Source organism: Lissotriton vulgaris, chromosome 3_1 (genome assembly GCF_964263255.1).
Source record: "Lissotriton vulgaris chromosome 3_1, aLisVul1.2, whole genome shotgun sequence".
Lineage (NCBI taxonomy): Eukaryota > Metazoa > Chordata > Amphibia > Caudata > Salamandridae > Lissotriton > Lissotriton vulgaris.
This window is the reverse complement of record NC_141689.1, coordinates 1,106,838,082-1,106,861,701: the sequence shown is the minus strand read 5'-3', so window position 1 is coordinate 1,106,861,701 and position 23,620 is coordinate 1,106,838,082. Positions and strand designations below refer to the sequence as shown.

At 45.4% G+C, this 23,620-nt stretch overlaps 1 protein-coding gene across 2 annotated transcripts in view; it reads right to left on the bottom strand.

The window, feature by feature from the left end:
* The window catches only part of AP1AR (adaptor related protein complex 1 associated regulatory protein), a 185,511-nt gene that overhangs the window by 2,248 nt on the left and 159,643 nt on the right, over positions 1–23,620 (bottom strand). The window lies entirely within an intron of this gene.

Below are 23,620 nucleotides of genomic sequence, written 5' to 3'. Positions count from 1 at the left end.
CAATAACGAATGGACTCACCACTAACTTTGGGCTCCCAGGTTGCGTGCAACTCATTGTAAATCAATTAAGCGCTTCGTCAGGGGTAGGAAGCACTATATCTATGCAATTTCAACTTACACTTGAATTATTGGTGAAGATATATATTTTGTTATTCTAGGTAAGGTTCTCCAAAGACACTGCTTTACGTTCCTACAAAACAAATGTATAAAATAAAAACAAATTATGATATTGATGGACTCCAATGGAAGCAAGAGATATTATTTGAAGTGTACCTGGCTTTATGCTTGTAGAAAGTGATTTCTCTGAACAGAAGAAGAAAATTCTTTTTCATTCTTAGTAATGGACCTTGCTTCCAGAACAGAACTTGGACCCTGATACTTCTAGCATTTCACTGATTCAGTTTAAATTCTGACGCAGACATTCAGAAAGGCTAACAAAGAATGAAAGAACTTCTCAGGAAGAGAGAAAGGAGACCTACATTCAAGTGAAACAAGGCAAAGGGCTATGTCAAGATAAAGCCACAGGAGACCCCAATATCCTCCAAAATGAGATTTTCTAAAGGTTCCTCTATGATGGAAAGTGAAAGGAATGCATAAATGAGACGGAGCTTGATTTAAGGTTTGGCTAATTGGTACTCAGTCACACACTCTATGCACATCCAGTCTGCTTTACAAGTGCATTATATCCTGATGCACTTGTAATATAACAGATGGAATATCCGTCATATTTGTAACTGAGTAGCCTTTTTGCCAAACAACAAAGCAGGCCAATAGTCTTTCACCCAATCCTGGTGCAGTAAGTAATTCCAGGAAATCTTTCCTATACCTTTCCTGTAGCGGAACAGAATTTTTGGAACACCCAAAGGTTGAATATGCCCTTGTTTGGTTTGTGATGTGCTATGCAAGGTGGAAGGCTTGAAAAGATTAAGCATTCTGGAATGGCAAACCCAAAAACCTTTTGTGGACTAGTAGCTTATGTCATCTCTTTGTTGGTGAAGTAAATGTCATTTTAGTCATTCCAAATGCAGGCCTGTCTCAGTTGTAATGTGAAATATAGCGCTATTTAAGTCCATTATGGAAATTTATATTCAAATATGGCGCTGTAATAAAAGGCATTTGTACTGTATGGTAAGGGGATGCCTACCACTAAAAGTCCAGATGAGATATACAGTGGTGGTCTACATGTAGTTTTGAGGGGAGGGTTGTTTTGAGGGGTGAGCAGCCTTTACAACGCGGGCATTACCACACGCTGCCATTACTACGCTGCTTTACAACGCAAGTCGTTACAACGACTTGCGCTGGAGGGGCGCTGTTGGATAGGGAATAGTTTAATTTTCTATTCCAACACCTTCCCTACTGTAACGTGGGCTGGAGTTGGAATAGAAAATTTAACTATTCCACTATCCAGCACTTACAGCGCAAGTCGTTGTAACGACTTGCGTTGTAAAAACAGCGTTGTAATGGTACGCGTGGTAATAGCCCGCGTTGTAGTGTCATACAACCTTTTGAGGCCATGTCTTTTATACATACAACTGGTCTCACAATATATGGAGTCTTAGAGGAAGCAAGCAGAGACAAGTTGCAAACAGACCCACCAAACATTGTAATGTCTCAGCTGAAGCTGAATATTATAGTCTACACAGAGTCTGGAAAATAGAAACAGCGTTTCTTTTCAGGAAGAGGAAAGGTTCTTCATGGCATCATGTCTATAACAGGTTGCAAGACTCCCTTGCAGAATTCCTTGCCACAACTGTTTTATGGTAGTCTTTACGAATAAGTGGTTCAAGAAAAGGAACAATCTGGTCATTTGTCGGAGATAAGCACTACTGCAAAACTCTTAAAATTATTTTGTAGTCTAGGCGATGGAATCTTTCCTCCTCTTTTGAGGGGAGAGGCGAGGCAAAGAAAGTTGGGAGAGTCATGGATTTCCCAGTGTGAAAAGGAGACAGGTGACTTGAACATTGATGGTTAGTCAGGTAAGCAAAAAAGGCCGAAAGGGCTGACAAATAACCTTTAATAGAGTCCATTGCAAGTCCTTGTTGGGCCAAAGACAAAATAAAGACAAGCGATTGGCCCGCAACTCCAAAAGACTGGTGTGGAGCAGGGTCTCTGCCAGAGACCAGAATGGGCTGATCTTCACCTCCACCAGATGACCTTCCAACCCAGCAGTGACGCATCCCTCACCACCGTCAGCTCTGGGAGGGGCAGGGAGCGGGGGTCTGCCAGTTGTCCAAATGTAGCTCAGCAGCCACCAGTGCAGATCTTGTGCAGTCTCCTTCTAAATCTTGATGGTATCTGAAAGGTTCCTTAGGTGCTGGGCCAACTCAGACTTCAAATTCAACCAGAGAGCACACATATGCTACCTGGCGCAGTCAACAAGCATTATGAATGAGGCTAACAGGCCAAGAAGCCTCAAAACTCCTCTCACTGACATCCAGGACCTAGCTGAAACATTAATTAGCCCGAATGTCCTGTAATTGTTTTGGCAGAGGGAAGGTGGTCAACTGTACAGTGCTTGAGACAGGGTCTGCGAAGGGATGCCTCGACGAAGGAGAAAGGTCCAACTCTTGCATATTGATGGAGAACCTCAACGCCAAGAGGCACGCTGTTGTTTGGAGGTTATCCCCGGCTTACTGTAGTGAGCCCACCTTCAACAGGCAGTTATCGACGTAGTGGAAAACTGGGGCCCCTAGCCTAAGATGGGCAGTAACCACAACCATCACTTTTGTGAAAATCCGAGTGGAGCTGGTGATGCCAAAGGGTAGCATAGCGAACTGAAAATGCTCCTGGTTTACCTTTAACCTCAGGTAACGTCTGTGGGGCTGCAGGATAGGTATATAAAAATACACATCATGCAGGTCTAATGCCTCCACTGAGTTGACTGGATCCAGGGCAGACAGAACCTGGGCCAGAGTGAGCATTTTGAGTCTGTCCTTCCACTGGAATGCATTCAGAGGGCAAAGATCTAAAATATGACAGAGGCCTCTGTCCTTCTTCGGGATGAGGAAATACCAGGAGTAACAACCCGTCCCTATTTCTAAGTCTAGAACCTGTCAGTAGCCCAGCTGGAAAGCAGGGTTGGAATGGAAGTCGGCAATTGGGTCAGTATGGATCCTGAGGTGGATTCTAATGCTCAGACGGCACCAAGGACTGATCAGCTGGTGCTAACCTGGCTGGAGATCCCTGGGGATTCTTGGGGCTTGAAGGCATGCCAAAAAGAGAAAGAAGAGTGCCAAATATGCACAACATGGCCTCCTCAAATACTTCGACCTGCTCCGGTGTCACCGATGACGCAGGAAACTCAGGCGCATAAAGATCAACTGTGGAACTGACTCCTCAATCAAGACTCATGAGTGTGATTGATTACCACCTTGACGTGCTCATGACCTCTCTTTGGAAAGAGTGGCTGGATAAAGTCATGTCCCACTTTGCCTTCTTATGTTTCCTCCTAGATTCAGACTTTGACTTACTGAATGACTGACTGCAGAGATGATCTGTTGCAGGATCAACCTCGAAAGGGTGAGTGGGTCCACATCCTCAACTTGGAGCGGGACTTACGCAAGTTCCGTAGCTTCTTCTAATGTGCGCCGATGCACAACTTGACTTCACAGTTCCAGATCTCCTTCATGTGCATGAAGGCACACTTGTCGCACAATTTGGAGTTGTAGCCCGAACACCAAAGAAACACCTTGTGCAGATCTGTTACTGACATATGTTTTCAATAAGCACGGCATACTTTGAATCCTGTAGTCTTAGATGGGAACATATTGGAATACGATGAAGGGTTCCAGTTCAACAAAGTCAACATGGAACTTCACAGCACCACCAAGCAGCACGCGAAAACACTGCTAGGTAAGGTGTCCAGATCTAGTCTGGTGCGTGGGGAATATTCCAAAGGTGAGGAATCTTTGGTTAGAAGTATTTGTTAGAAAATGGATGCATGTTCCTGTACATGTGGTCATGTTGATATCAGATTCCCCACACAGATACTGAGGTAATACAATCCTCAAGGATTTGTGGGACACAGACCACAATGATCCAATTTTGATGGCGGGAGCATGCTTTAAGCAGGACTCATCAATGGAAGGAAAGCTGATCCTGGTCCTCCTCTTCTCTGACATGAGCTCAACAATGCACACTAAGAAGAGTAAAATGCGAATGGTGCATAAAGGACTGTTGGAGATGTGGGATTGAGCCTCACGTCCCTTTTCCGCCTTTATGGCCAGAATGGGATTTTGGAAAAACAAGGACATACTATGACTTTGTCCAAAAGGCAACACAATCCTTTTTGAAATCGCTGAAGAATACTGAAAGGTGTGATGTGGAATAACAGAGCTGGAGTGATGGAGAGTGGTTTCCCTCATTGTTTGAAGGCTCTCAAGGCCTTCAGAGCATTGAGGAGTGAGGTGTGCTGTATACACTTGTTAAGGACTCCTACAGTGAACTAGGGCAGCCTCCAAGAATGTATTCTGCGTTTCACCTATTCTCCTGTCTTCTTCTATTTGTCTCCTCCTTTTGCCTCCATTACGTGGCCTTTATACCATCCTTTCCTTATTTTTCTTTCCTAGTTATTTTAATTGAAATACATGAATTTTCCTGCACTGTGGTGATGTAAAATATGAAAAGTTGAGCTGACTTTTTTTTGTGGGTTGTTAACAGAGTAGCCGTGCATAGTAGGCTTTCTGCCACAACAATATGTGGCATTAACTTTGGAAATTGCTGGGGAATTGTGGTGAAATGGTGCAAACACAAGGAGATGATGGACGGAGCTCTGAAACTTTTCAGACACTCACCCCCAGTCACAGATCTAGGTTGAATCCATCATCCTTCTTTAGCTCACTTCGCCACCCCCAGCTCAGACATAGCTATATGTAAATCAGTCTTGACCAGGTGCCTCATGGGAACAGTCCAGCTCGAACTGCCAAGCCAATGCCATATCTTTCCTGGACGGGAAACAATCTTCCTAGGACCGGTTTTGGACTAAAAGCCCTCATCAGCCAGGCTTGCTTGATTCCAGTGGCAAAGTGGGCAAGGAACCCACGTCTGGCTATAACCTGCCACCTTAGGGCGAACAAAGCAAACACAAGGAGATGATGGATGAGCGCTGAAACTTTTCAGACACTCACCCCCGTCACAGATCTGAGTTGAATCAATCATCGTTCTTTAGCTCCCTTTGCCATCCTAGTTCAGACGCAGCTATATGCAAATCAGTCTGACCCTGTGCCTCATGGGAACAGTCCAGCCCGAACTGCCAAGCCATCTCTTCCCCGGACCGGTTCACTTGTGGTAAAATGGTACCTGCTTCTTTTATTTTTTTCTGGTTCAGATCTGTTATCATTTCAATAAAAATTATTCAAACTTAAAAGGCATGGCTTATGATCAAGAATTAACAAGTTGTTGTAGTGTTCACCTCGCATTGTGACCGATCCAGTCGGCTTTCAGAAAGATTTTATCTTCTAACTTGCACATTTCAGTTGTATGTCGGCATTCCAAAGTTTGCCAGTAAATGTCATGCTCCAGTGAGGAACAATGTGCTTCAACCCGAGACACAACTGAGTGTTGCATTATGTCACAACATAAAATAGAATTGAACAATCATGTAAAGACTAGTCTGAGAGGAATATATACTTGTGAGAAAACTGTTTGGAGAAACCAATTTAAACTTGAATTGATGGAATGTATTTGACCAGGCCGAAAAGCTCTCTGGAAAAAACTAAATAAAACACCACCCCTGCAGTCCGGCAGAAAAATTACAGCCTGAATAGGTAAAGAACATTATATTTTGTTCAAATGTTAAAATCATTGCAGAGATTTTAGAACTATAATTTTCCCCTTGGATGAGGGAAATAACGCGATTCTTGACAGGTGAGGTTCGATGACTTCCTATTGCTTAAATTAATCATACAGCATTCTGTATTGGAGCTTAAATTTGATGTGGGAAAGGGAAGGGAAGGGAAGCTTGGAACGAACGTTCGCTCACCCAAGCTAGTAAACAGTTACCAAACTCCTGCGCTCGTGTTCGGCAGATTGTTCAAGTAAAATCTATTTAGAAAGGGACTGTGGCTATCCGTTATGCTGCAGCGGCACTCTGCCTGGCTGCCATTTCCACCCTTCCTCCCTTACACACACATGTATGCCCATGGACTTTTCTTTTACAAATCAGCAATGATCAACTGTTACACTGACTTGGTATGCTATGAAAATGTGCTTTTACTGGTGCAGTTATGTTGCTCAATTGGGTGCAATTTAAGATATTTATTTTTCCTTTGTCTTCATTGCTTGATTTGTGTCACTCATAGTCGTTGAAAATTATGAAAATGTCACACATTGCAATGCAGAGCAAGGTTATTTAAAATAAAATTGCAATAGGGCAGGATGTGCCTATACGTCTGTAGTGTAAAGAAACATCTCTGGGGGTTTCAGCAAGGCCCGTACGAACAGAGCAAGGGAGAAAAACTCTGTGTACCCAATTATAGACAACAAGAACCTGGAAAACGGCGCTTTCTGCTATTCAAAGAGATTTGCATTTTTGAATTTTACAAAAATGTCTGCACTCACAAGGGAATCACTAATTCACTCTTAGGCAGCCACTTGTTACCAGACAGAAGCACACAAGAGCAAAGATGTTTTATTTTCAGGAAGCAAATCAAGAGTGCTTCATCCTCACGGAATCTGTACACACAGCACAGAGAAAAACACACACGCAACCACAGAGTCTCGCGCCACAAACACATGAAGGGAGTGAACAGATATAATATTTTGTGAGAGGCTGATAAGAAAGCTTTTGAAGAACTTCACTGTAGTTTTGCAGGTGATGGGCGTGCAGGGTATTGCTTTCTTCAGCACACTGGTGCCTTCTTCCTTTGATTCTAGTTGCACCACTATACTGCTATCTAATATGGGTTATTTACATTGGTTTCTACAGCTTTCACTTGGGTGTTTAATTCAACCCCTCCCGTGCCCCACGCCCTACCACTTTTTATTTGCAGCAGCCGCCATTCGAACCAGGGCAACAAAATGGACTGGCGATCAAGACCTTGCCACCACTGTCAGTAACTGTGCACTGTTGGAGGAGAGAGTCACATATTTTGAAGTCTCTATTTCCCATTGTTTATCCAATGTGAAAAGCCATTTAAATGTTATTTTGAGGACTCTATTTCATTTGATGTCATTTGTATTTACATCTTTTCTATGTTTCCGCAATAAAACTGCAGGCTTGAGAAACCGCTTCCTTTCTCAAAGCCACTGGCACAGCAGCTCAACTATTCTATGTGCTCTTTGAATTTGAGGTTTTATGGGTAGGAACCACACTAGGTGCTTGCATGACCAGCTTTAGAGTCAAGGGCGCCTGGTGCGACAATCTTTTTTGGCACCCCAACCCCCAATAACCTCCATCTCCACGGACTCCCTCACTACCACCTTCCATAGTGTCACTCAACTCTCCACAGTCCATTTTTTGCATGCATTGCTTTCGTTTTCTATTGCTACTCATACCAACCATAGGTGTCAGAGCACATTGCATCACACACGTTATACACATTGCTTAATTTGTGTAAAAAAAACCAACATTGGTGCTGGAGTCCAGAGCTCTGCTCAAATGCCCAAAGCCAGCAAAATTACATGTTAGTTTTCCAAATATGTTGAATATAATGTCATGCCTTTAATCCACTACCAGTCACACCCTGCACCTTTATCTCACCTTTGCAGTTTCCTGCTTTACCCCTCCGAGATTTTTTTCTGTTTTTCTTTTCCTCTTTCTTCCCCTTTGTGTGTTTGTTTATTCCTCTCTTTCGCTAGGTAAATGTGCGATGAGGAAAAATAAGTGACAGTCACCAAAAATGAGTGCCGGTGGAACCTAAAGAAAACCACCGGATTAAATTGAGCACTGGTTACTCAGAGGCAATGAATCTTATGTGTATAAAGCATTCTATAGGAAATGTTACACAAAACCGTGAGGAATACAGTTGTGTCATCTGCATGGTATACATTCTTTGTAGCAGGCACATTAACCCTCTGCACTACATTAGGAGTCAAAAATGCCACTAGGCAAAACTTCTTCTCTCTTCAGCAGAAAGATTAATCACCTGCGTTATCTTGACATTTTTACTGTTGCCTGAAAACTGCTAGACAGCAAGGAAACAGCAAGTATTTTTTAAACCAAAAGTTATTGAACACATCGGCCTTACCACCTTAAAACGGACCCTGAGAAACTGTTTGGTCAGTATGGGCTTGACTTAGAGGTTTGTAGGCTTTTTGGGAAAAAGACAAATTGGGGATTATACCAGAGGAATATTTTGGCCATAAAATGCCCCAGTTTTCTAGAACTTTATGCTGTACAATGGATCATTTGATTTCATAAAACAATACAACTAAGCAAACCCCACCCTCTAAGTTTGCATTCGTCCACTATGCTCGTTTGCATGCTGTACTTGGATTGATACTTTCCACCCCATCAAATTGAAGGGGAGGGATGTGGTTTTATAGCCAGAGCTGTTGACTTTGTAAGTGGGGAGCCGGGTTTGAATCCCATCCTCGGCGCAACATCAAGTGATCTTGGACGAAATAATGTAATTTATCCATGAGTAATCAAAACCAATCTGACCCTGTGTAATGTAACTGGTGCTCATTTAAAGGGTCCCAGTGCCCCGGAGTTTGCACAATGTAAAACTGTGCAAATGTTTATTTTTTTAAAGTAATTTATTGACGTTCATGTTTCCCAATATATCAAGGTAGTGTTTTAACCGATGGAGTCTTAACCTGGGTATAGGAAAGATTTATATTTTGAATATAACATTTTTAGAAGGTACAGTGTGGCGGTACTGAGTATTCCAGTAGCCCTCCTTATCCCTTTTATAGATGCCATTCAGAAGCACAAGTTATATGGACAATTTTTGATGCTTTAAGATTCTTTTTCCCAAGGGCTTTTTTGCTCTGGCTTTTCGTCTGCAATATGGTACAGGCCTAAGAGCAAAGACCAGGGCCCCATGAAAATTATGTGCAACCTCCTAGGCCGATCAGAGATGTGCTTGTACTTAAACCACTCAATAACCATGATTAAGACTTCTGGATTTGATAATCAAAGGTAGTGCAAGTTTCTCATAGCGGCGGTCTGTGCGTCATAAAAAAAATCCAAATATATGCTCATCCAATCTTTCGCCTCTCTGCAGAGGAACTGCACATGTTGGAATATTGGCAAGGCAAAAGTAAAGGAAACTTGTCGCTTACAGGAGAGTGGGTGTGTTGGTTATGGGGGATATTGAAGTGAAGGAGCTCCAAGGAAGTACATTCAAGATCAATTTAACAAACTTGAAAGAATGGAAATCTAACGTGGCGTTGCCAGAAATCACATTCTTAACTTGGAGATCTTGGCTATCTTACCAGCCGTCTGGACTTGAAACTAATAACTTGCAGATCATGGCATAATTTATTTCCCCTTAAGATAAGGCAGCAGGCAACTTCTAGGCATGTCATTCACTCCCTTGCCAATCACTATGATTCTGATCTCAGGGGAGCTTTCATGATGTCTCTTGCAAAACATATTCAGAACATGCAAGTAATATTTCGTAAACATTTTCTCTTCATTGTAAGAGAAAACGCTTTTTCATTTCTAGGCAGAGGACTCACATTCATGCAGCAGAAACATCAGAGGAAGTGAATAAGAAGGTACGCATTTGTTTTTGAGTGATGGGTGAAGGGGCAGTGCTGAAGGTTGCCCTCACGAACCTTTGAACAAGTAGCTTGCAGAGCCTCAACAGTGGTATACAGCATATACATACTGCAGCAATTAAGGAAGCACCTACTTAAAGCCTAGATGAGCTGGAATTACTTTGTATCCACTTATCATAAAATTATTTTTTTTATTCAATTTTTGTATTTATAATATAAGAAGAATTTTTGTTTAGATTTTTGGGAAACTACAAAACCTGCTCTACCTCATGAAGCTGTAAAATTGTAGCCATGTACTATTCATTAACATGCAGCTTTGCAATTTTGTATCTTAGGTTAAGCACACATTTGACATGGACCGTTTCCTGCTGCCAAAAGATGGTAGAGTGGTCAAGTTAAAGGCTGAAACAGAAACAGATGGAGAAAGAAAAGCTGCAAAAACACAGAAATATGATGCCTCCTATTTGGACTTTGGTTGGCTTCAAGCTGTCATTAGCTAAGATCACACCACAAACCACACACTGTGGTCTACTTTCTCCACTAACAACAATGCAGGTGAACCCAAACTGAGGCGTCTCTTTGAAACGAAACATGGGTCTCTCGCAGGAAAAAGCAGAGATTTTTTTGCCAGGAAGTTGCAGGACATAACTCAGCAGAAAGAAGCAGTGAAACATGTGGCAAGTACTCCAGCAAATGCATTAAAAGCTTCATACCAAGTAGCATACCACATTGCTAAAAACAAAAGCCCCTTTGTAGATGGAGAAAAAGTGATTCTCTCAGCATTGCTCGACGCGGCTAGGACAGTACTTGGTCAAAAAGCAGCAGAGAAATTCAAAAGCATACCCATCTCAGACACAACAGTTTGCCGACGCATCTCTGACATGTCAGAAGATATCCAGGGACCGCTCATAGCCCGGTTGAAATCAAGTTGTTTGCTGTGCAATTTGATGAAGCAACTGATGTGCCAAAGGATGCCCATTTAATTGCTTATGTTAGATACTGTTATGAAACACTATTATTGGAAGATTTTTTATTTTGCAAGCCAATCAAGGGGGGAGCAACAGGTTCTGATTTGTTTGACATTATCAATGACTTCTTGAATATCCATGGCTTAAAATGGGAAAAATGTGGTGGAATCTGCACAGACGGTGCTCCTTCAATGTGTGGTGCTAGGGCTGGTCTAAAAGCGAACGTGTTGAAAGTAGCTCCACATATTCTGTGGACCCACTGTAGGATACACCGGGAAGCCCTTGCTGTTCGAAACAAGGACAGTGAACTTGAGGATGTGCTTAATTCTGCTATAAAAGTAGTGAATGTTATAAAGACCCATCCCACAAGAGCTCGTCTTTTTGCAATGTTATGTGCAGAAATGGGAGCTGAGCACGATGGCTTGCTGTTTCATACCGAAGTGCGGTGGTCATCCCAGGGGAAAGTGCTGACTCGCATCTTTGAATTAAGGAATGAAGTATGGCAGTTTCTTCTTTGTTTGGACCCTGACAAAGCAGAACAGCTATGCAATCCCAGCTGGCTTGTGCTTTTAGCATACCTTGTTGACATTTTCGAGAATTTAAATTCCCTGAATCACTTCTTTTACCATGAACAAAAAATCACTTCTTTTACCATGAACAAAAGAATAACTGCATTCAAGAAAAAGCTGGAATTATGGAGAAGACTAGTGGAAGAGGGCGTGTTTGAGTTGTTTCCATGTTTAGTAGATGCTCTCGAGGAGACTGAATATAAACTTCCAAGTATGGGTGAGATTATCAAAAAAATCACCTGACGTCTCTCAGGAACAGTTTACAAAAGTATTTTCCTGAGGACAGCGATCACTCCAATGACTGGGTCTTTCAACCATTTCTGGCAGAGGTGGGGAGCCATCTCCCGATTTGCATGCAGGAAGAACTGATTAATCTCCAAAGTGACCGCACTCTGCAGATGCAATTCAGCAAAGTCTCATTGGGAGAGTTTTGGCTGAAAATGTCTGCAGAACATTCAGCGTTGAGAGAAACTGCTATCAAAACTCTCTTGCCTTTCAGCTCGTCCTATTTATCTGAGGGTCTCAGGACTTGCTGTGTTAAAGACTAAGTACCGGTCAGGCCTAGATGTGGAGCACAACCGGAGGATGGCAGTAGCAAAAACCCATCCACAGATTGACCATCTCGGTGGAGAAAAACAGCCACACCCATCACATTAATGTTAGCGGTGTTATTATCAATCTATATCAAATCATGTGTTATATGTGTAAAACAAAGCTTCATAGCAAAAGAAAAATTTGCGCACCTTTCACCGTGGAACATTTTGATTTAAACTGTGTAATAAGCTTCTGTCATTTAACCACACCCACTCACAAACCTGCAGTTTACTAAATACTCATTGTGTTTAACATTATTTGCCAGATATTGGCAGTCAATTATATAGTGTACCAGATTCCAGATATTATTGCCAGGAGGTGGGGGGGGGGGGGGGGGGGGGCCAGACATCTAAAACAATTTTGCTGGGGGGGGGGGGGGGGTTCTCAGCCTACAAAAGTTTGAAGACCTCTGCTCTAAGGCACCCACTGCCCCCGTCAAGTATTTGATTAGTGAGGAGCTAGGATCTGAACCCTTGTTTGATTTTTGTCCATGGACTGAGCTATGTAGTTTTCTTTTCCCCATACTGAGATCCACAGGAAGCCCCCTTAAGCAGTTTTATGGAGCAAACTATATGACACAATGTTTCGTAAACAGTGTACCTCTACTGTTAGATTAGAACCCCTATTCGGGCTCATAAATCACAGGGCTACCCTGACCCAGTAGTTAAAAAAGCAGGCATCAGGATACAGTGTTCGTAAGCAATGTAACTCAATTCGATTGTGATATTTACTCTGTTTAAATTAGGGGACAATAAATGGCAATCAAAGCACCAGTAAATGTAAGAAAAGTTACCACAGTCATGAATACTGAGATGCTTTGCCAAAAAACCAAGTGGCACGGCCCAGTCAGCCTCTTCCTGCCGATGATGGGAAAGGACGGGCCCGGGCTTCACCCGGGCGAGCCCACGCGCGTCCCGCACCACGGGACGCGCACCAGAGTTTTGAGCACCGTCTGGCGCGATGCGAGTGCGCGACTTTCGGCCGCAATGCCCCCTGGGAGTTGCAGTTCTTAGGGCGGACCGCTGTTGCAGGAGTATCGGGCTTTGCGAGCTTTCCAGGCAGTGAAAGTTGGTGAATCCGTGGTCAAGGCAGCAACGAGTGGCAAGTCACCTGTAGCTAGTGTTAAGGCGTCCAGTATATTTGAGACCAGGATACAGTGACAGGGACAATATCTGTTTGTGTAATAAGGTACACACCACTGGTGACTAGAAATGAAGATGCTCCTCTTTCTGACTGAAGACATGTGAACATTATGAGAGAGGCAGACACACAAGTAATATTCAGATGTTGCAGCAACCTGCACAATTTGGAAACTGCTCTCCTCAGAAGCGAGTGACTGAGTGAGTTAGGGAGAGAGAGCATGTGTTGAAGTAAGGGAAAATTGAAGTTATGAGGTGCATACCGCCTGAGCTCTGGGATGAAATAGCTCTCCAGATAGGAGTGAACTTATCTCTTGCTTTTTAATTTTTGCAGGGAGTGGCTTTCCTCTTTCAGTTTTCTTCCCATTTAACCTAGCTGAAAATAAGCCCTGTAGTATAGTTAGCTAGCTGTAGCCTATCTGCGACCTCACTCGGATGTGAGTTGCCCTCAGATATTTTGCCTCCCGGAGCTACCTACCCTTACTCTGCGACAGCTGGGACACTGGCATCACATAAACAGGAGCTCACGTGTTCTCTTTTGTGCCCTCAATAATGAGATGATCACACAAACTGACAGAAGGGGACCAAAAAAGAAGAGGTTCATGATACCGAAATCACGATGCAGTATACTTTCCTCCCCATTGCTTTTTTTTTAACTGTGTATGCTGGCACTGCTCTTGAGTTATAAGTACCAGAAATAGGCAGCTGAAAACCCACTAGACACTCCCCATATCCTTTCATACTTTTGGAGAACAGGGACACTGAGGCCTTTCAATCTAGTCCTGATTATTGTACCTGATAAACGTATGGCATAAGAGCACAGAAAACATGTTGAGAACCTGCTTTTTAATTGTTGTGGAAGGCTGGACCAATTAAATTACTTAAGCCATGTCAGAAAAAGAGTACGTCCTAAAAGGCATTTCACCTCAACAGGACGACCAGGGAAGCGCATCCAAGATCTTGCCGACAAAGTAAAATGACTCGAAGACCGAGCGAAGGATGCGGAAGGGCAGGTGAGCCAAAACAATATTATAGTGGGACTCCCACAGGGACTGGAAATTTCCCGCAAAATGATCTTCTTCCTAGAGAACTGGCTATGTTCCTTTTTGCCATGCACAAGACTTTTCACGGTATTTCTCCCATGAGCGCGCGCACCGGGCCTCTGCCAGCCACCGGGCTCTCCGCCTCATCTCATTGTGGCTGGGTATACCACCATAAAGATAGGGATGTCATTCTGAAGGCAGCCCGTCAAACAATCCCACTCTTGCTGGAGAACAACAGCTCAGTATTCCAGGACTATACAATGATGGTGCAGAGGCAGCGCTCATCATTCCTTGGGGTCAAGCACAGACTTCAGAACCTCCACTACTCACTGCAACGCCCACCCCAATTAAAGGTCATCCTGGATAACCACACCTAATTCTTTACCAACCCTTCTACAGCCTAAAAACGGATCGAACTGCACATAGATGGTGGAGTCTTCCCATCGTGGGGGGACACCACAGCCGCGACCACCCCCATACAGATGTGTAGAGGCTGAGGTTGCAGAGTCATTGATCCATCGGACAACCACAGAATGTTTCTTCCTTCTCAGTTCCTGCCGAGAAGGCAATCTACCATCGCCATGGCACTGGTATTCTGCCAGACTACGTCCCCACCAGACTCAGATACTAAGTCAATCGCCAGTGAGGGCGGCAATGCTTCATGCTCTTCCCACCATTAGTATGAATCCTTGGACCCTCGAGTGACACCACAGACATCCGACAAACTGCTCTAATGTGCACCTGCGCCGCTGCTGCCAGGATGATATGTGACTGCTGTGACGAGGTGCAGGTAGGTTGAGTCTCAGCCCTAGCCGGGGTAAGAGATCCATATGGCCCTTGTAAACAATACTCCGCCCTCCCGCCATGCAAGACCCTGCGCTCAACCAGAGTAACAATACTCGTGTATGTGACTTATCAGAGACAGAGCCCAATCAGTTATGAGTGAAGGCTTCTTGCCGCCTATTTCTGACACCATTAGCCTCCCGTTCGCCACATTTGGGTTATCGCTTGGCATACAAGCTCCCCATCCACCTATGGTCTGCTAATGGTTAGGGCGTGTAGCCAGTTGCTACGGGCCCCAAACAGAGTTACAGTTCCTAATGTTCTGTTACCACAGTTGATTTTCCTCGCAGCATGGGTGCATTAACGCCACCACTCACAATGTATAGATGTGGGGGGAGGGTTTGCGGAGTAGAGCAGGGGCTCATATCGACATGATATGTCTGCACAAAGGGTGCTGCAGATTACACCTGCCTTAAGCGTCAATCCACACACATATGCTTCCTGCAGGAAACTCACCTAGTCATTTCAGAATTACAGGAACTGCAAAAGCGCTGGAGGGGCACCACACATGACACCATGTACTCTGCCTTTGCGCGAGGATCGATGATCTGGTTACGCCTGGGCACACCTTTTCATCCGTTCACTACGGAGATAGAAAGTGAGTGGAGATACGTCTTCACGGAGGGCCGCTTAGACAGGACTCGTGTACTCCTCGGGTTCATTTATGTGCTCAACTCGAACCAGGCCTGGTTCTGGACGGTCCTATCTGGAGTCCTAGCCTGGTGGACTGATATCCTGTGGCTATTGGGAGGAGACTATAGTAATGTCTTAGAATAGATGTCCATCTAGACAGGTCGCACCCACCCCTTCCACCTGCACCTTTTCACCTCAATTCGACTGTTTGCTCAATGGGTATGACATTGGACCTTGTTGGATGCTTTGACATCCCATAACTGTCACCTTAAGTAATACTCACACTACCCGGCACCACGACTTATATGTTCGCCGAAATAGACTCCTCTGCTCCACAGCCATCCGACTGCCAAACACTCGGACTACAGGGTCTTCTGCATCCTCCATGAAATTGTTCGAAAGCGCCAAGAACTAGACAGGGAGATTGTATCGACAGAGGCAACTCTGGTAAATCGAGTGTCAGGGAACCGTCCAATGCAGAGATGTGTACAGCCCTGACAGCAACTAAAGTTCGACATGCCTCGCTCATCTGTCTGCACTGCTATACTCTCACAGCCTACACGGCTTGCATACACTCCACAGAGGAGAAACCTGGCCGTCTCCTGGTGTGGCTGATGCATCAGGACACAAGTGCACCGCCTATAACATAGATAAGCTCAGCCAAAGGCCCACCCTTACAAGCCGTCCGATGCACTTTTTACATTTACTACTCCCACCTCTATTGGGCTCCCTCGGCCCACCCACCGATATAGTAGAGTAATTCCTAGCAGACCTCCCCTTCTCCAGCATCTCTGCTATTGAGCGTGAGGAGCTTGACGGACCCATTACAGTGGAGGAGGTGAAAAAAGCTATCCGGGCATGGATGGCCTACCAGTCGAGTATTATGACTGATTCACGGCCCATTTAGCACCTAATTTGGCTGACAACTACAATGAGGCACTCAATACCAGGCCACTTCCAGCATCACTGCAGGAGTCCCTCCTTCACTCCCTCCTCAGGCCTCATAGGGAACACTCCCATCTGTCCTCCTACTGGTCCACTGCCATACTAGGCCTGGATTATACAATACTGGCAAATCGCTACCTCAAAATACTGGCCAAAGCAATCATCCAAACCAAAACGGGTTTGTTCCTGGCTGAAGCACCTCCCACAATCTTAGGTGATTCTTTCATATTATGGACCAGGTGTCGATTCCCGCACATGGTGAGCCTATTCCTTGACATGGAGAATATGTTTGATATGCTGCCTTGGGACTACCTATTTAAAGTGCTGAACAGATTGGGCACAGGAAGAAGTCTACTAGTGTATAAGAAATTGCTATATATCAGTCTGTCCTCCAGGATGCGTATTGGTGTCCTGATATCAGCCTCTTTCCTAATAGGCCGGGGAATTCACCAGGGATGCCTCTCTGTCCTATCCTCTATGCCATAGCCATGGGGCCCCTAGCCATTTGCCTTCGGAGAGCAACGGGGGATTCTGCTAGATGGAATGATCCATGCAGTATTACTATATGCCAATGACCTAGTGCTATATCTACGCAATGCCAAAGAAGGCACTGAGTCTATAGACACAGCTTTTCGGGCTTTTGAGGCTGCGGCTGGTTCTTCGGGTGAACTGGACAAAGTCATGTGTTTTCCCCCTTCGCTGCGACGAGCTACCAAGGGCACTTCGGCTAGGCAGCACTCAGCGGACCTGGACTGGGGAAACAGTTTGCCATCTCGGAATCCACCTCTATCATTTCCAGAGCAACTTATAAGAGGGGAACCTTAAACCGATGGTTACAGCCCTTAAATCCAACACTAAATTCAGGAAGCCGCTACTCCTGGCACTCAGGTGAAAAATCGCACTCTTGAAAATAGTAATCCTCCTCAGATTATTGTACTACTTTGTTAATGTACCAGTATACTCTTCACAACTCTTTTTCCACAAACTTAACTCCCTACTAGGGGAACTATACTAGGGCGACAAGTGCCGCAGTATTACTCTAGGCAAACTCCAACTACCGGCGGGGAAGGGCGGATTGGGAGTCCCAGCTTTTGAGTCCTATTATCTTGTAGCCCAGCTTCAATGGGTGTTCACACTGGTCAGCTTTTATTAACCACTACGTAACCAATGCTGGAGATGGGCCCTTACCACCTTTTTTATTTTTAAATTCTTTATTTGCGACTGCAAAGCATGGTATTATACATCAGTAAGCATTTTCAGAAATGTACAGCCTTTTTTGTTTTCTCCCCAGGCAACTGTGACAGGTTGAAAGGTTAACAATGGCACGTCACCCCTATAATAGGTTCTCAAAAGGACCGTGAACTAAAACAGTGCAAACAATTATCAGTGATATTGTGGCCAGTCCGTACATTAGCAGGTATTGCCTTCACATTCGGTAAGATTAATCACGTATTAACTGTTAAACTTTCTCTGTCTCGCCTAACTCCCCTCCCTCCCCGTACGTTTCCGGGTCTCTCCACCTACAGTGTCAGTTGTCTGCGTTACAAAGAGAAGGTAAACCATTCTCACCTAGTGAAGCTTATCTACGTTCGTCTGGTCAACCTGCATATGCACTGAGCAATTCCTCTCTGACATCTCTACCATCTCCCTCCCGCCGTTCCTGAGGATGCAGTGCCTGCTTGTGATGGTACCAAATCTAGTTCCCCCACCTTTAGCAGCATTCGGTCCGATTCCTGTGCAATTGGATACTTTCGTAGTCCTCTCCCTTCCTCCCTACGAAAAACTGCACCCTCTGCTCCGCCCCATTTTAACAGGTCCGAGCGCCATGTCTCCACCCCTGGAGGTCTGGCGGACTTCCACCTCATAGTTAGGACTCTGGTTGCTAACAACAGTGACAAGTCCAAAAACTTAAATTGGGGTCTGTGGGTCTTGGGACGTTTCCTATGTCCTATCAGACAGTGTGTCGCTTCCTCTGGGACCCGAAGGGATGTGACCGTGTGCAATATATGGCAGATTGTCCCCCAGTAGCTGCGCATGCCGGGACATGACCACAACATGTGAAAAAGGCCGGCCTCGTCCGTCTGACAACGGGGACAACACTGTGAAGAATCAGGGAACATCCTATGTAGCCTCTTTGGAGTGAGGTATGCCCTATGTAATATCATCGCCTGTATAAATTTGAACTTGACGTTCCTGGACACCCTTCTGGGATGTTCCAGAATAATTTTTCAGGCCCCATCCTTCAGGATCTCTCCCGTATCCTGGGTCCAAGTGTCCCGGAGCACAGTGAGTGGTATGGCCAACCACTGTAGTTAACTTGCATATTAGTATCTCCGCAGGTCCGGCACTCCAAGGCCTCCGATCCTGGTGCCGAGCTGTAGCTTTCGGAGGCTTATTCTCCGTCACCCGGAACCCCAGACTAGGTTAATCAGGATCGTATTCAGGGTAGTAAAGATATACTGCGGGAGAAGCACCGGTAGGTTCACAAAATAATAGAACATACGGGGAAGCATGACCATTTTTGAGACCGCTATCCTACCCATAATGGACAGGGGTAAGGATGTCCAGAAGGTAACAATACTACGGAGATTGTTAATGGCCTTCCGGACATTACCTTCAATCCGATCTTCAGGCAATCTATAAACGTTGATGCCTAATACTTGAATGTGGTCTGTGCTATCGGTATCTGATATCCGCCGAATTGCATGTGGGGGGGGGAGGGGGGGGGGGGGTCGACGCAGCTCTTGGAAGTAAAAACCTACCGATTTCGCTGGGTTAATTGCTAGTCCCGACACGGCCTCAAAGCGGTCAAAGACAGTCACTATGGGCGTGTGGTCTGTCCCCAGGTCCTGGAAGTATAACAAGATATCGTCGGCATAGATCGATATCAGGTTATGTGTCCCCCTTATTGTGATGCCCACTCTATCCGCTCTAGCCCGGAGGGCTATCGCTAGGGGCTCCAGTGTCAGGACAAACAACAGGGGGGAAAGTGGGCATCCCTGTCGGGTGCCTCTGTGAATAAAATAGTCAGCCAAGATATATCTGCCTGTGCGCGCCCTGGCCGACGGGTTCGTATACAATAATCTTATCCATTTTAGCAAGGATTCGGGGAAACCAAAACGTCGTAAGACTTCAAACATGAAAGTCCATGAAAGTGAATCAAACACCTGCCTAAGGTCCAGCGCTAAACAACCGGCCTGCGGAAGGTCTTGTGGCGTAGCGGACATAAGGGCATGCAGTCTCCGCGTATTTTGGGAAGTGCTCCTCCCTGGGAGGAATCCGCATTGATCCGGATGTATTAGGCCAGGGAGATAGGCCTGCATCCGCAACGGCTTTGCTAAGAATCTTGTTCTCTGTGGAGAGCATCGAGAGGGGTCTATAATTAGCCAAATCTAGGGTATCTCTTCCAGGTTTGAGGTATGGACGTCACTACGGCCTGCATCGTCGAAGCAGGTAAGAAACCGGATTCATATGGGGTCTTCTAGATTTTCTCCAGCATAGGTACTAGAGTGGTAGAATAGGTCTGGTAGATTTCCACAGGCAACCCGTCCATGCCGGGCGTTTTACCCCGGTTAAGTGCGCGGATGGCTACTCTGATTTCCTGCTGCGTGATGGGGCCGTCCATCTCCGTCTGCGCATCCCTAGTCAGGGCAGGGAAGGGTAAGTCGCTCAGGAAGTCTGAGATTTCCTCTACGTCCTCGGTGGGGAAAGGGGCGTATAACGCTCTCAAGTGGCCTCGGAAGGTATGGTTGATATCAGACTGGGTAGTCACAATCCGTCCTGCCGCATCCCTAACTTGGGTAATCACCGGAGCTACAGGACTGTCCCGTATCACGCGGGCCAGCAGGGCTCCCGACCTGTCTGTTTCGGCTTGTTGGCGTCGTAAGTAGTCTTTGTAGTCTATGACTCGCAGTGTTTCCAGCAACTCTGCATGTTCTATATTGCTAGTCTGCAATTCCCCTTTCCGTCCAGGGTCAACACTCGCTGCTGCTTCTAAGTGTTTCAAGCGGTCTTCAACTACGCAAAGCTTCCTGTGGATTTCCTGTCTAGCCCCCACCAACTGTCCTATGGCCGCCCCTCTGATTACGGCCTTCAGGGCATCCCATACCATTAGATTGGATGTTGCTGTGTCCCAGTTTTCCTGGAAGTAATTGTCTAGTGTATCCGCCAATGACGCACGGAAGGGGCCGTCCTCCAACAGTAGGGGATTGAGCCTCCAGGTAGGTACTGGGGACGGTACCCTCTCCCATCGCAGCCCAGTTGTCTGAAGAGGAGGGTGCGATCTATCTAGGTGCACGTCTATGACCATGTTCCAGTCTCCACCCAGTATCCAGGGGATGCCCGCCCAGTCCGCCAGAGCCCGTCCCACCTTCGCCAGGAATGTGTCCTGTTCAAAGTTCGGGGCATAGATGTTGCACAGAACCAACAGTGTGCCGTCCAGTGTGCCTTTCACCAGTATATACCTCCCCTGGTCATCTACTTTTCTCTCTAGCTCCACAAAGGGAGTGCCATGCCACACCCATATAGTATCCCCTCTAGAGAAGGCAGAGTACGAGGTACAGAACACAGTACCCCTCCATTTATTTCGCAATGTTTGTGCTTCAGACAGTGTTAAGTGGGATTCTTGCATTAACGCTATTTGAGTGTGATGACGAAGTAAGTATGCATGTATCCTATGCCTCTTCTGTATAGCACCAAGTCCCCGTACATTCCAGGTTGCCAGCCTGTAGTTTCCTATTGTATCAGCCATAGTCGAACTTAAGCTCCACAAGTAACATCAACATGCTCTGTGTGGCATGTAGTAACAGCCCTAGCCAGGAGACGTACGTCTGCCCACCCCTACCCAAAACTCTTGCGGCGCAGCTTGAAAACATTGATGTGCCGAACAATAAATTAACAACCATAACAATCCACTCATTGGTGCATACGCCTTTGGGGGGCTGGCCAAGCACTGTTCTGTGCCGCCTGTACATTTGCGTCGCCGCCGCCGGCTCTACGGCGCCGCCGGGGAAAGCTTTATCTAAACATCGATCCCGTGGGGCCGTCTTGGGGGCCCAACAGTAGGCATCAGCGGTCCCCGGGAGTGCACAGGTTCGTCAGGTCTACACACTACAAGTGTCCTCTGAGAAGTGTGGGAGAATCCGAGCCAACACTGGTGGGGAATCTAGTCGGCAGGGAAGGCGACCGGTCAGTAGATCCGGAGATGGACTTGTGAAGTCGACCCACAATGGGATCGGCAGTCGGGGAGTGAATCTCCGAGCAGCGAGGTCTCTGCAGGAAAATTAATCAGAGCTTGTGTTGCTTAGGCATCGCTGGATCTACTGACCGGTCGCCTTCCCTGCCGACTAGATTCCCCACCAGTGTCGGCTTCCCATCATCGGATTCTCATGAACCCACGGACCGGGCGCTAGACTCACGCTGCCTATGCACTGCACCTTACCAAAGTCCTGATGATGATCCTGACTTGAAAAGGATCGAAACTCCGTCGAACGTCCAGCGCGCGAACATAGGCGCCCCACACTATATGGTTCCTAAAACAATACTTGCATTACCATGTCGAAGTCAACTTCAAACAAATGAGGAACCATTCTGTGTGTCTTTTACTCACTGTATATATTAATCACCAGTCACCTGCACCGCCGTCGCTGATTATTGTCACTTGTGTTGCTACCGTGGCGCGCACTCACTCGCACTGAGCACCAAGTACAATTTGGGTTTTCCTTAATTGTGTTACATTGCCCTTTGCAGTGCTGTAATAACTGCAAAATTATTTATTTTTATTTGTGTTTCTTCCCCTTTACTCCTACAATAAATATGATGCCACGTGCACATAAGTGAAATACCAAAAGAGGCTCCTTATCCCCTTTTGATAATGTTTTATACATATCTTTACTAATTGTCTCCAAGTTATACCAGTTGGGATACTACCTGCTAATTGCATACTCTCTACCCCTATCCCAACGTGGTTGAAGGGTTTACTCCTGTTGTTCTCACAACATGAAGCCCCACAAGGCACATCTTGTAATGCAATACATGATGCTACGAAGAGCCTATCTAACCCCGTCCAAATGTAACCGCTTTTTCCCACTGGTCAGCTAGCTTGCCCAAGATGTCATTCAGATGAAGCGGATTTCCAACACATGCCATTTTTTTCCAATATAAAATACTTAGTAATTCGAGTATTTTTTGGTGTGCACTTGTTTGTGCATCTTTTGCGAACTACTGTTTTAACTTTGGACATTTTATTTGTTCAAATTGCTTAGGGGGGGCTTCCAGTGGTGACTCAATGGGGGTCCTTAGTCAGGAGTCAAACGGTTGGGAACCACAGTTCCAGCACACACATCCGTTAGCATTATGACAGGCCGAAGAAAATAGTAGCATAAGTTAAGTGTGAAAACATGCAATTTGCACACAAGGTGGCAGCATTTCTTTGGTTTTACACTGATATCGCAAATTGTATTGTGAGCCTCTCAAAATTGCCATTAAAACTGATAATCAAAGGAAAAATGCTAATATGATAAGCAGGCCCATAGTACAGAGCGGATGCCGGACAGAAAGGGAATAACCAATCATTTTCATAATTTGCATCTAGCATCAATAGATCAATGCCCCGCCCCACATTCACGGTTATGAAACAGTCGATGGTGCGTTGCTGTCTGCAATCTCGAGATCGTAAATGGCACAATAGACTGACCGCCGTGAATTCGGCATCTTACCCCAGGCGAGTTAAAAACCCATGATAAAACCAGGTCCGCGATTATCTTCATTTATTTTTTATCAGTGCATGCAATATAAATTAAAAGTAAAGAAAATATATATATTTTGTTTAATATATTTGTATTGGTATTTAAATAATAGAAAAAAAATTAAAGGAGAGACTGACCTGTCCATGTAATCAAATAAAATGCGGTCACTCCGTGCAGGAGAGCCAATGCCTGAAGAGGGCTGACCCACACCCCCATGCTGTACGGAGTGGCAGGCAGAAGCAAAATACTATTTATCAGGCCAATAGCTGAAGATAGCTAACCCAAAATACCTCTATGTAAGAATGTGGGTGGGTGCTTTTATAATTTTTTTTAACAGCTATGTCAGCCGAGAGAACTACAGCCTATCTCTTAGCCAGACAGAAAAAGAGGATCTACTTAATGTAAAGTCCTAATTTCTCCCTGGAATAACTACTCGGGATACAGGTGTTGAGGGGCTAAAGTATTTATTTGTAA